Raw genomic sequence first — 12562 nt, 5'->3', positions numbered from 1 at the left:
AGCACGACAGAGAGAACAGAGGAAGTCTGGATCCCCCCCACGTTCACCCAGCCTGCTTTACCGAGGGAACCTCCAAATCACTGAAAAGCATGTGTGTGTGTGTGTGTGTGTGTGTGTGTGTGTGTGGCATGAGAATGAGAGCCTCTCCACGAGATCAATACCATCCGTCATCCTGCACAGGATGTTCCATCTTCGCTGCTCCTCTCGTTCTCTCTGTTCCCATATATCACTCCATCAATCTCTTTCCCTCTGTTTGCATGTATCACTCCATCAATCTCTCTCTCTCTCTCTGTTCTCATATATCCCTCTATCGCTCTGTCTCCCCTGGCAGACAGTGAAGCGTGTCATCGCTCAGCTCCCTCTCTCTCTCTCTCTCTCTCTCTCTCTCTCTCTCTCTCTCTCTCTCTGTGTGTGGCCGCTGTTGTCACGGCAGTGGTTTGATTGACGGCTGGGCTGGCATTCCCCGCCCCATGCCCTGCGTTCACAGGCAGGCATGGAGGGGGCGTCTCCACTCTCCGTTCGGGTCCTGATGGAGCACAGATCACACCAGCGTCCGGGCGGAAGAAGACAGGGTCTCTCACCAGCGTCTGTGATGGTCCCACCTCACCCTGCCTCGTCGGGGATGTGTCGCCCCACACCCCAGTACACACGTGCGTGTGGGTCAGGCAGAAGGTTCCCGGCTCAGGGTGGGTTCACGTCCAACCCTGCCTGGAACACATGCACTTCGTTTCTTTTTTGTTGATGTTTTGTTTTGCTTTGTGCCCCCAACCCACCCCACCAGTCCCCACCCATCCGCATTTGGTCTCCAAGACGACATCACTCTGCTGTCAAAGTTGTTAAAGGAGGAGTTTAAGATCCTGCATGTTTTTTTGTTCGTATTTGAATATTTTGTTTTTGTTCAGACTGCCTCTAGTGTAATAATATTAACAATAATTATAAGAATGCTCAGCGTTTTTCCTTTAAGTTTAGTAAGTAATGTACAGTATAATTTATTTTTTTCTCACCTCTGGTTTTCATTTTTTGGTTGAATTATGACATTATGACAAACTGCTCTATGACGCGTTATCTTTAGCTGGTAGGTATGTAAGTCGATTTACTCTGTGCTTTCTTTTCGCTTTGCTTTGCTTTGTTCTTGTTTGGCTTGTCTTCATTCTGGCCACCGGCTGGTTTATCTCGGAGATGTGATCACAATCACCTGCTGACGTGAAGGAAAGGAGACTATTCCCTTTCTCCTTTTACCCTCTTCTGGGTGTCCTTCCCGAACTCCCAGACCCGTCTCTTAAAGCACTAGGACTCTGGACAGTCAGAGACAAAAATATGAGAAGAACATTATTATTATTATTATTATTATTATTATTATTTTGTCATTTGTAATGGTTTATGTATAATGTGAAGTTTTCTATCTCCTTATTTCTATTTCTTTTGTCAAGGAAAAATTTAACAGTTATATTATACCCTGTTGTCATTGAACAAAAAAATGTTCTTGACTGATGTTTACTGGGATTTGTAGTCCTCTCGAGAGTCGGTGGTATATCATTGGTCACAGCGGCTGCATTTGTAGGCCTACAACAGTTTGTAAGCATACTATATTTCAGTCCAGAGGTAACAACACGCCAATTACTCACATGGAGCTGTATGAAAGCAGAGAGCTGTATCAGCCCCGTGGGGCTGTTACGTGGGATATGTAGTTCTTTTTCTCTGCGGGACTCCAGTTCTGGAGGTGATGGCTTTGTTTGAGCTCCACACCCTGGCAGAGCATCTCATAGTCTGTCCCCTCCCTTCCTCTCCAAACCCCCACAACCCTCGGAGCTGTGCGGTGAAGCGACCCATATCAGGCCATGACGGTCTTCACAGTCACACATTAGTGCCACAGCGAATCCCGCGCTCTTTCTGGACCCGTCCACGGTTCAATCACAGTGCCGCTCACAATCACAGCCGAGGGCAAATGAGGGACAAGCCGCTGGCTTCTCCGACACGGCCTCACGCTGTCCATCACAGACGCTGGCATGACAAGGTGATGGTGATTTTGATTATTAATAATAATAGATAAGACAATCAATGTCGTGTGTGGAGCTCAAAGCAAGCGTGGTTGAAAAAAAAACGTAAAAACTTATCTAACCATCACGAAAATCGAGAAAGATAATTATGTACATATAACATAGAGTTATAGATTTATATTTTGTTCATAACACAGTGTAATATAAGTTGTATATTTCGTTTTTCTTCTTTTATTGATGTTATCCATGCCACATTAAAAAGCAGGAGTGTATGTGCTCTTATCGAAAAAAAAAAAAACAACAACCCTGAGATGTGGGTTGCCACCATCTGTTCTGAGTTGACGTTTTCAGTATTATTGCCGACCTAGGCGCTAATAAAGACAGCAGTGTGTTCAGAACTTTGGACGGTGTGTCTTCATTCTCATTCTTCCCGGCACGCACTTCGTCCCGATAGCTACCCCAGAGACCAATGAGCCAGAACCGAGAGACCATCCCACATCGAGTCCCAGCAGATACGCTCCAACAGACCGCTGAAACACACACCGAATCCTTCAGCTTTTATCACGTTGAAAAATGACACTTACTCTAACAGGGTGGGTCTGAAGATTTAGAGGTAGAATTCACAGGGTTTGTACACATCATGATTGAGTTACACTTTATTTTGTTTAGGACAATTACATCACAAAAACATAGTATGTTAAACTCATTTGGAATTGGCAATAATAAACCATTATTTGGAATTAGAATCTGATTTGGAATTTAGACATATAGATAGATATATTTATTACAATTCCCATAGTTCCTAAACTTCCTACAGTTCCTACAATTCCCACAGTTCCTACAATTCCTAGAGTTCCTGCAGTTCCTACACTTCCTACAGTTCTTACAGTTGCTACACTTCCCACAATTACTACAATTCCCACAGTTCCTACAATTCCTAGAGTTCCCACAGTTCCTACACTTTCCACAGTTCCTAAACTTCCTACAGTTCCTAAACTTCTCACAGTTCCTTACAGTTACTACACTTCCCACATTTCCTAGAGTTCCTACACTTCCCATGGTTCCTGAAGTTCCCACAGTTCCTACATCACCCAGACAAGAAGCCCAGTTTAATTCAGAAACTTGTCAGAAACATGACTGCTAATTACCCACAATCCTGTGCAGGAAATGGTATCTATAGAAGAAGGATCAGGTCTGATTCCAGCCAGTGCAAGAAACATTCCTGATCTGACACAAATGTGGAGAACAGGGACATATGGAAAACCGGTGCCTTTCTTAACCACGCGCCACAGAAACAACTATTAGTGGAGAATTCCAAGTTTCCGATTTGGTATTCCCAAAAGGTTGTTTCCCCTGGCACACAGTGAGCAGTTATTCCCTGGGGACGAGCGCTTTATATTTCTAGATATGGGTAGTGAAGCAGCAGAGCATTCTGGGAAATGGTGTTCTTTTGTGTATTATACTGCACATTCACAAAATTTCACCATTCCTCCACTTGTACAGGTGACTTTGAAGCGCGGATACAAAGAGCTGAGACACAGAATAAATATTCAGCTTTTATTATGCACACCAGCGCAGTTACAATGGCTCAGTGACTGGAACTGCACAAGCAACATGCATTTTAATTGAAGGCAGTTGCAGAGTTTAATAAGGGCTATATTTAGAGACATGCTGAAATAATGTGGAATTGTTTGTGGGCAGCTGTTCTAAAGTGAAGTCACTGGTGAGTGATGGGATAAAAATCAATAAAATACCCCATATGAATTTAATTAATTTAATTCCAGATTTTGCAACACTTAACATCTCATGCTCAAAATGTGTAACAAACCATGTGTAACCAAACATGTTCTTCACTGTGACTGTCAAACATATCAGAGTAACCAGAGCATGATGAAATTTCTACTGAATATAATATTTTATTAATATTATATTCAGCACAGGTAGATGGCAAAGTGGGATTTTACAATGACAGCCAGCATGTGTGTTTTTGGAAATTGTGTGTGTGTGTGTGTGTGTGTGTGTGTGTGTGTGTGCGTGTGTGTATGGGCGTGTGTGTGTGTGTGTGTGTGTGTGTGTGTGTGTGTGTGTGTGTGTGTGTGTGTGTGTGTGTGTGTGTGTGTGTGTATGGGCGTGTGTGTGTGTGTGTGTGTGTGTGTGTGTGTGTATGGGCGTGTGTGTGTGTGTTTGGGGGGCGAGAAGGAAAAGGGGGAAAATATTTTTTACATTTTAAATGTTTTAAATAAAGAAATTGCATAAGTCTGTGTATTTTTGACATCAGTTTGTTCACTTACGCATTACAATTCCTGTGTGTGTGTTTGTGTGTGTGAGACAGAGAGAAAGTGTGTGTTCCATAGGTCTGCTGCGACAGCCGAGTGCAATGTGCAGATTTGTACCGTGGGTGTTTGGAAACGGAGTGAAAGCGATGTCACATTAACGATGGAGAGAGCTAATAGGATGTGATGTGCTGCAGAGCTGCTGTACTAAGCTGAGTTAAGACACTCTTTAATGTATTCATGAAGAGGAGGGATTAGAGAGCACACACACACACGTTTAACACTCCAGTCTACACAACCAAGGCCACACACGCACACACACTCATCTGTTCACATACACACCTACCAAACCAGCTCCATTTGTCCCAGACTCAAGAACTTGCCACCCAAGCAATCTCAATCAAGCACTCAGATAACTCAAATAAGATAACTCAGCACTTAAATACAACCGTAACCAAGCTGCTGACATTCAAATGCAAGCAGACAAATACACACTAACTACTCCCTCAGACAAATACACACTAATTCCTCAGATAAATACACACTAACTACTCCCTCAGACAAATACACACTAATTCCTCAGATAAATACACACTAACTACTCCCTCAGACAAATACACACTACTCCCTCGGACAAATACACACTACTCCCTCAGACAAATACACACTACTCCCTCAGACAAATACACACTAACTACTCCCTCAGACAAATACACACTAATTCCTCAGATAAATACACACTAACTACTACCTCAGACAAATACACACTAATCCCTCGGACAAATACACACTACTCCCTCGGACAAATACACACTACTCCCTCAGACAAATACACACTAATCCCTCAGACAAATACACACTACTCCCTCAGACAAATACACACTAATCCCTCAGACAAATACACACTACTCCCTCAGATAAATACACACTCACTAATCCCTCAAAACAAATAAGCACACTAATCCCTCAGACAAATACACACTAACTACTCCCTCAGACAAATACACACTAATCCCTCAGACAAATACACACTACTCCCTCAGATAAATACACACTCACTAATCCCTCAAAACAAATAAGAACACTAATCCCTCAGACAAATACACACTAACTACTCCCTCAGACAAATACACACTAATCCCTCAGACAAATACACACTACTCCCTCAGACAAATACACACTAACTACTCCCTCAGACAAATACACACTAACTAATCCCTCAGACAAATACACACTAATCTCTCAGGCAAATACACACTAACTACTCCCTCAGACAAATACACACTAATCCCTCAGACAAATACACACTAACTACTCCCTCAGACAAATACACACTAATCCCTCAGGCAAATACACACTAACTACTCCCTCAGGCAAATACACACTAACCCCTCAGACAAATACACACTAACTAATCCCTCAGACAGACAGCAACTGATGATAACAAACATTTCAGTCTGTCTGCCATAGACTGAAGCATTAGTATTCACTTCATGACGGTGCAGTAGTGGTAATTCAGTTGCCCCACTTCTGCCAAGATGCCACTATTGGGCCCCTGAGTGAGGCACTTAACCCTCAGTTGCTCAAATGATCTTCCGTCATAACTGTAAGTCTCCTTGGATACTAGCCTCAGCTAAATGCCGTGTAGTCTCTTACTAAAGAGATGTCACGTGATCACTTCAGTACAGGAGAACAGCTGAGCTATCATATCCACTCCTGCCCCTCCAACCTCACCTCCACCCGCCCTTCCACCCTCACCTCCAACCTCACCTCCACCCTCACCTCCACCCACCCTTCCACCCTCACCTCCAACCTCACCTCCACCCTCACCTCCACCCGCCCTTCCACCCTCACCTCCAACCTCACCTCCACCCGCCCTTCCACCCTCACCTCCAACCTCACCTCCACCCGCCCTTCCACCCTCACCTCCAACCTCACCTCCACCCTCACCTCCACCCGCCCTTCCACCCTCACCTCCAACCTCACCTCCACCCTCACCTCCAACCTCCCCTCCACCCACCCCTCCACCCTCACCTCCACCCATCCCTCCACCCTCACCTCCAACCTCACCTCCTTTCATCTGTTTCTTTCTTTCCTTTTTTGCTTTTCTTTTACTATATCTCTCATTCTTTATTTGAATCTAAAATTGAATGTCCATTCTTCTAAGCAGCAAAACATCCTAGAAACAGCAGTAGTACTTACTAGTGGTCAAATTCTTAGGAGTTGTGTAAAAATGCCTAGTCCTTTTCATTTGCATATTTGCATTGTTATGTGGAGAGCAGCTCGACTGAGTGCTGTGATGAGAGGCTAGCTTACACCCTGCTCGCTAGGCCCTGACTTGTGTATTATTACCCAGTTGATTTCTGAAGCATTTTTCTGTGCCCATTAACACCCATATCCACACATGCTAATATTATGCTAATAGTATGTTAATTGCGAATGGTGCTGTTAAGCAGGCCTGCTGTCGGGAGCACTTGTGAAAACTGGGCGGGGTCACTCGCAAGCTGTAAACGGAGTCCAAACACAAATAAATAAACCCCTAAGAGCTTACAGGAGCATCACTGCATGATAATACAGCATGAAACAGGCCAGCCGGCCACTGATCAGAATAAACAGGCCTGCCATTTATAAGGTCTACTAACGCCCGCTAACGGCTGCTAATGGCTGCTAACGGTGTTGCTTAAGGCTGATGTGCAGAGCGCGTGGGCCGTGTCTGGATGTTGGGTGGAGGTCTCAAAGCCCTTAAAGATGTCATGTAAGGTCCTCGACGTACCTTTCCTGGATCTGACTTCTGGACTGAGGGTCAGGCAGGTCATCGGAGTGCTGGACACAGGCTGGAAAGAGCTGGTGCCTCTGCTGGATTTCCAGCTCGTGTCACAGGACAGGTATGCGCACCTGTGCGATCAGTCCCGACTCTCCTGACACTGTCCGCTTCCTGGACTCAGACCAGGTTCCCCTGACAGTGTCTGTTTCCTGGACGCCGTTAACACCCCGGTCCCACCAGACAGCCGTGTGGACATCCATAACCGCAAAGCTCACTTCTCGTGAAGGCCACTGCTGGACCCCTTTAGACCAACAAACCACATCCCTGCCCCTGAGAGAGAGAGAGAGAGAGAAGAGAGAGAGAGAGAGAGAGAGAGAGAGAGAGAGAGAGAGAGAGAGAGAGAGAGAGAGAGAGAGGGAGAGAGAGAGAGAGAGAGACCCAGACCACTGTTGTCTGTCTTTGTCTTGTCAGTGTGCTGAAGTGTTAACTTCACCCCCCCACTGCTGCTTTGCTCACTGCCCCAAGACGTCCCTGTGTCTATCTTCATTTGCATGTTGGCAGTAGGACAGAGGCCTCTGGTGTGTTTAAGGGGTAAGAAGTCTCTGCCCAGCACAAGGCGACTGCGTTTGCCAGCTGCGCGCCGCGCTCGCTGAGCTTTGGTTAATAGTCTTTCTCCTTCACATTATTCACTTATTTATAGCAACCAGCAACTTGGTCTCATTACAGGACAACTGTCACAAATGTTAAAACTGCACTGGCCTTGCAGTTTTCTGTACAAGTGAACGAATAACACAACTTTGGGTTTTTACTCCATTTTACTCCGTTTTCTACTGAAGTGCAACTCTAGGAATCCAGAATATCAGATGATCTATAAAGTGGTTGGGTTTTTTGGTTGTTGTTGTTTTTGGCCTTTTCTGCCACTTCCAAAATAATATTTCATATTCTTTAAAAGTGACCCATCTGGCACTGAGGGCGAGGCTGTGGATGCTGGACGTCGAGGCGTTTATACTATAGCTTCTGCTGAAGTTTAGTTTCTAAAGGCGGCCTGAGTGTCATGGCATGTGGGACATCACAGGCAGCCAGCGCTGGTGCGTAATAGCAGCCGGATTTGCGCCGATGTCAGGCGAGGACATTACACTGAGCTCAAACAGGGATTTGGCAGGTGGGGATTTGTCCAGGATCTTTATACAGAGCGTGCTGTTCATCCTGACCAGTGATCTGTGCCCTGTGATCTTTGTGGGGGCAAAGCAGGACTGATCCCCAATCAGCTCAGACCTGTAAAACTGACCTGGCTCACACTATCTGTTTAAAGGGACACAAACAGAGGACTTTTACTACTGGCCATCTTTAGTGGTAGATAATTTGTGTGTGTGCATGTGTGTGTGTGTGTGTGTGTGTGTGTGTGTGTGTGTGTGTGTGTGTGTGTGTGTTTTATAAAATTGGAGCCAGCCAAAAGCTTTATAAAAGTACCATTGGACGTAATGACAAAGGCTATTGCTTGGTAATTGACTTTTTGTCATGATCTGTGTTGATCTAATCCTAATCCTAATCCTAATACTAATCCTAGTGAAACTTTGACACCTGACACTTCATTGTCACGGTTTGCTCTAAGCAGAGAAGGACGCTTCCCATCACTTATCTGAGGAAGCTCATACCTGACGTCTGTCTCGTCTACTGCTCACCTCCTCGTCTGTCTAGTCTACTGCTCACCTCCTCATCTGTCTCGTCTACTGCTCACCTCCACATCTGTCTCATCTACTATTCACCTCCTCGTCTGTCTCATCTACTACTCACCTCCTCATCTGTCTCATCTAGTGCTCGCCTCCTCATCTCTCATCTATTTCTCACCTCCACATCTGTCTCATCTACTGTTCACCTCCTGATCTGTCTCATCTATTGCTTTCCTCTACAGCTGTCTCATCTAATGATCATGCATGTGACCATGGTGATACAATGCTCCTTCATCAAAATCACTGAAAAAAACAAACCATAAAAAGACAAATTTGCATGTTCCCATTCACACAGTCAAAGAACAACATATACATTGCAATTTACAAAGATGAGCAAAAGCAAACTGAGTATCTTTTCAAGATTTACGATGATACTGCAAATCACTTTCACAAACCAACCCCCAAATATTCACTAACCAGCCCCCAAACGTTCACTAACCAGCCCCCAAACGTTCACTAACCAGCCCCCAGACAGTCTCCCATCATGTTCTCGTTGTACGGTCCTTGGTATCAGCTTTCAGTGTCCAGTAAATCCTGGTGAAAGTGTTCATATTGCTCCTCTGAGAAAGATACCATGTTCTTCAATTTATCAAGATCAGCATCACGGATATGGACATCCTACAGCCTGAATCAGAATCAGAGTGAATCAGCTCCATAGTTCTTAAGAAGAGTCTGAATCAGCTCCATAGTTCTTAATAAGAGTGAATCAGTTCCATACTTCTTAATTAGAGTCTGAATCAGCTCCATAGTTTTTAATCAGAGTCTAAATCGGCTCCAGAGTTCTTAATCAGAGTCTGAATCGGCTTCATAGTTCTTAATAAGAGTGAATCAGCTCCATAGTTCTTAATCAAAGTGAATCAGCTCCATAGTTCTTAATTAGAGTCTGAATCAGCTCCGTAGTTCTTAATCAGAGTGAATTAGCTCCATTGTTCTTAATCAAAGTGAATCAGCTCCATACTTCTTAGTCAGAGTGAATCTGCTCCAGTTCTTAATCAGAGTCTGAATCATATCCATAGTTCTTAATCAGAGTGAATCAGCTCTGCAGTTTTTGAATCACTTTGACTAAATTATTCCAAGCCGTTACTCCGTCCTGTTCTCATTCTGTCCTGTTCTGCTTCTTGTGGAATTCATGGCACTCCAGAATTTTTTTTATCTGTGGTCCGATGAAGACACCATTCTGACCTTTGAGCTTTGCCACAGACATCTTAAGGAAGAGATGTCAGAAGTACCTGAACATTGCAGAGTCCTTATCAGGATCCATGACAGACGTGTGTGTGTGTGTGTGTGCTCCACAAGGCCTCACTTGATGTACAGTGGTGACATCAGCACCTTCCAGGAGAACCTCTTGCTGGTTGAAGAATCTGAGAAAAGCTTGGTGATGCCTCCTTTGATTTGGGTCTTGCACACATTCATGTAACAAGTTCTACTGTATGAGCCTTGATGTCAGAAGCTCAGCACTGGACGTGGCGAAGCCAGGGTCTGTGGTCAGACCGTTGAGGTCTTTTTGGTTGGGGTAGTATGGCTTTTTCTCCTCAACCGTATCTGTGAAGCTGTAATCTGGGTCTGTGACCTTTCCCAGGAGGAGTGGTCATGGGAAGGTCAGGACGGTGTAGTATTGCTGCGACTGAAGAACGAATGTCTGGGTATGTGATAGCCGGTGCATTTTTGCCAGTTTGGAAGGGTCCAGCATGTAGACGTAGCAGTTGCTTGAGTGGTTAGTCACAGCACTTTATGGTTCTCTTGTCTCCTCTTTAACAGCCTTTGAGAGCTTTGTGAACTTGCACATGAAGTGAGGTGCCCACGGTTTGTCTTGATCCCCGACAGATACGCCAATGTATGCTTGCACGTCTTAGCGCATGTTTTCACAGAGTTCGCTTTCACCAGGCTCGACAAAATGGACACAGACCGAGCAAAACGCATCTGCCAGATGCAAGCAGCCTCTTGATGGTGTCTAAAGGACTGTGTATCCACGGTCCTCATGACCTGATCCCGGAGTCTGTTTTAAAGCTTTCTAAATATCCGTAACCTATCAGCTTGATACTTCAGGAGTTTTCCTAATTTTATGAAAACTGCAAATAAACAATAATTTTACGCTGATATTGTTTTCCAAATACCTTCAAGAAAAATTTATACCCAACTTCTGTTTGGGGTCTTAAAGACTCCAGCTATAATATATGATTAAAGACAAAACATTTCATGTGTATTTAGTTTCTGTCTGGTGTTGAAGGTAAAGGTGACTCTTACACACACACAAACACACACACACACACACACACACACACACACACACACACACACACACACACACACACACACACACTTCTTAATCTGTAATTGACCCCTGTTTGCCCTAATAATAAAATATTCACTTTCCTTAAATTTTAAAGTCTACTTTGTTCACTAATTTTCAGTGTATTGAAATAATTGAATATATTGAAACAATATTTGGGGGAAAATAGTTAACGGTGAACTCAACTTAATTTTATATCTCTTATGAGAGACTGGAGTCTCTGGGACCCTAAATACCAAAGCAGCTAAGTCAATGTCAGCAAACCACAAAGGTTAAATTATAGAGGCACTGAAACAGAACTGTTCGTTGATGCATCTGTACTGCTGTGCAGGACTGATCAATATCTACAGGAGGTGTTTGGTAGAAGAGTTGCACTAATTATTACATATGAGTGTTGCCATACTTCTTCCAATGGTGACCTCACCTGTTTCAGTTATCACCTCAGCAGAGACACAGTATGGCGGTGGAAGTGTGTGTGCTGCTTCTTTGTTAACACTTAAATGGTGATAAGGTCATATTTTAGGTCCTGTTCTTGCGGGAGTAGTCGAACACCAAAGGTTTAAAAAAACTTCTTCCTACACCTAGATTTTTCTGAAACATTACTGAAAGCAATGGTTGGAGATGAGTATAGTGCACGAGAGAAACGGGGTGACTGATGAATCAAACCGGGTCATAAAAAGGAATGCGCGCGCTGGTGTTTTTTGTGCGCTGAGCCTCCAGCTCGCCCTTTCTTCTTTCCCACTCTGACGGGCAGACAGGGTCGCTGACAGCGTACACTCAGAGACAGAAAACATTTCAGCTTCTCCCACCGGCTTATGGATTAGGTTGTTTTTAATGAAATCTCTTTGATGCTCAATAACAAATTTAAACCCCCGTGTTTTTGGTTGTTTTTTTTTTGTTTTTTTTGCAGTTTCCTGTTCAAAAGTTTTGCAAGAGGAACGCGCTCGCGACGCACGCGGTCAGAGTGCTCCTCGGAGAAGAGGCAGGACTATTCAGAGAAATGAAACAGTGTCTGTGTCCAAGGATAAAGGAGCAAAGGTCACACGAAATGCGCTTAGGAACCTTGGAGTGGATTAGGGAGTGTTTTTTTCTGTCCTGCTGTGTGGACATTTCGCAGATGTGCTTGTCTTCCTCCAGAGCGATCGCGAGCACGTAATCTTGGACGCTAAAAAAGTTGCAAATGTTATTTTGCATTTTTATTCAAATAAAACATATGCGTGAAATGAATGTATCACATACATCGGTTTACTAACAGATACTGAAGCATAGCTATACATGAGACGCTGTCAAATGTTTAGAGTTACACCATTATTATCCGTAGAAGTTTTTAAATGCCTGCGCGTTGTTCGTTCTTTCTGTCACAAACACACATTTTCCTTTCGGTCCCTGTCCTTCCCACACACTCACTCAGACACCCCTCCCCACCCTTTTGAGTGGCGAAATACATTAAAATGCTCTGGACAAGCATAATTGGTGTGTTTGAAATATTGCAAATAACAGTAATTATC

The 12562-nt window shown here is 44.1% G+C and overlaps 1 protein-coding gene across 4 annotated transcripts in view; it reads left to right on the top strand.

Moving 5' to 3' along the window:
• Positions 1-2391, top strand: part of sox5 (SRY-box transcription factor 5) — an 84974-nt gene extending 82583 nt beyond the window's left edge. For all 4 annotated transcript variants that reach the window (XM_081722687.1, XM_035528239.2, XM_035528238.2 and 1 more), the window contains one exon: positions 1-2391. This exon is cut by the window's left edge and continues 1613 nt beyond it. The gene's annotated coding sequence lies outside the window, so the exon portion shown is untranslated.
• The last annotated feature ends 10171 nt before the right edge of the window (positions 2392-12562 follow it).

The sequence above is a fragment of the Electrophorus electricus genome, chromosome 11 (genome assembly GCF_041902795.1).
Source record: "Electrophorus electricus isolate QZ-2024a chromosome 11, ASM4190279v1, whole genome shotgun sequence".
Classification (NCBI taxonomy): Eukaryota; Metazoa; Chordata; class Actinopteri; order Gymnotiformes; family Gymnotidae; genus Electrophorus; species Electrophorus electricus.
The sequence above is the reverse complement of the archived record's forward strand: the minus strand, read 5'-3'. Positions and strand labels throughout refer to the sequence as shown.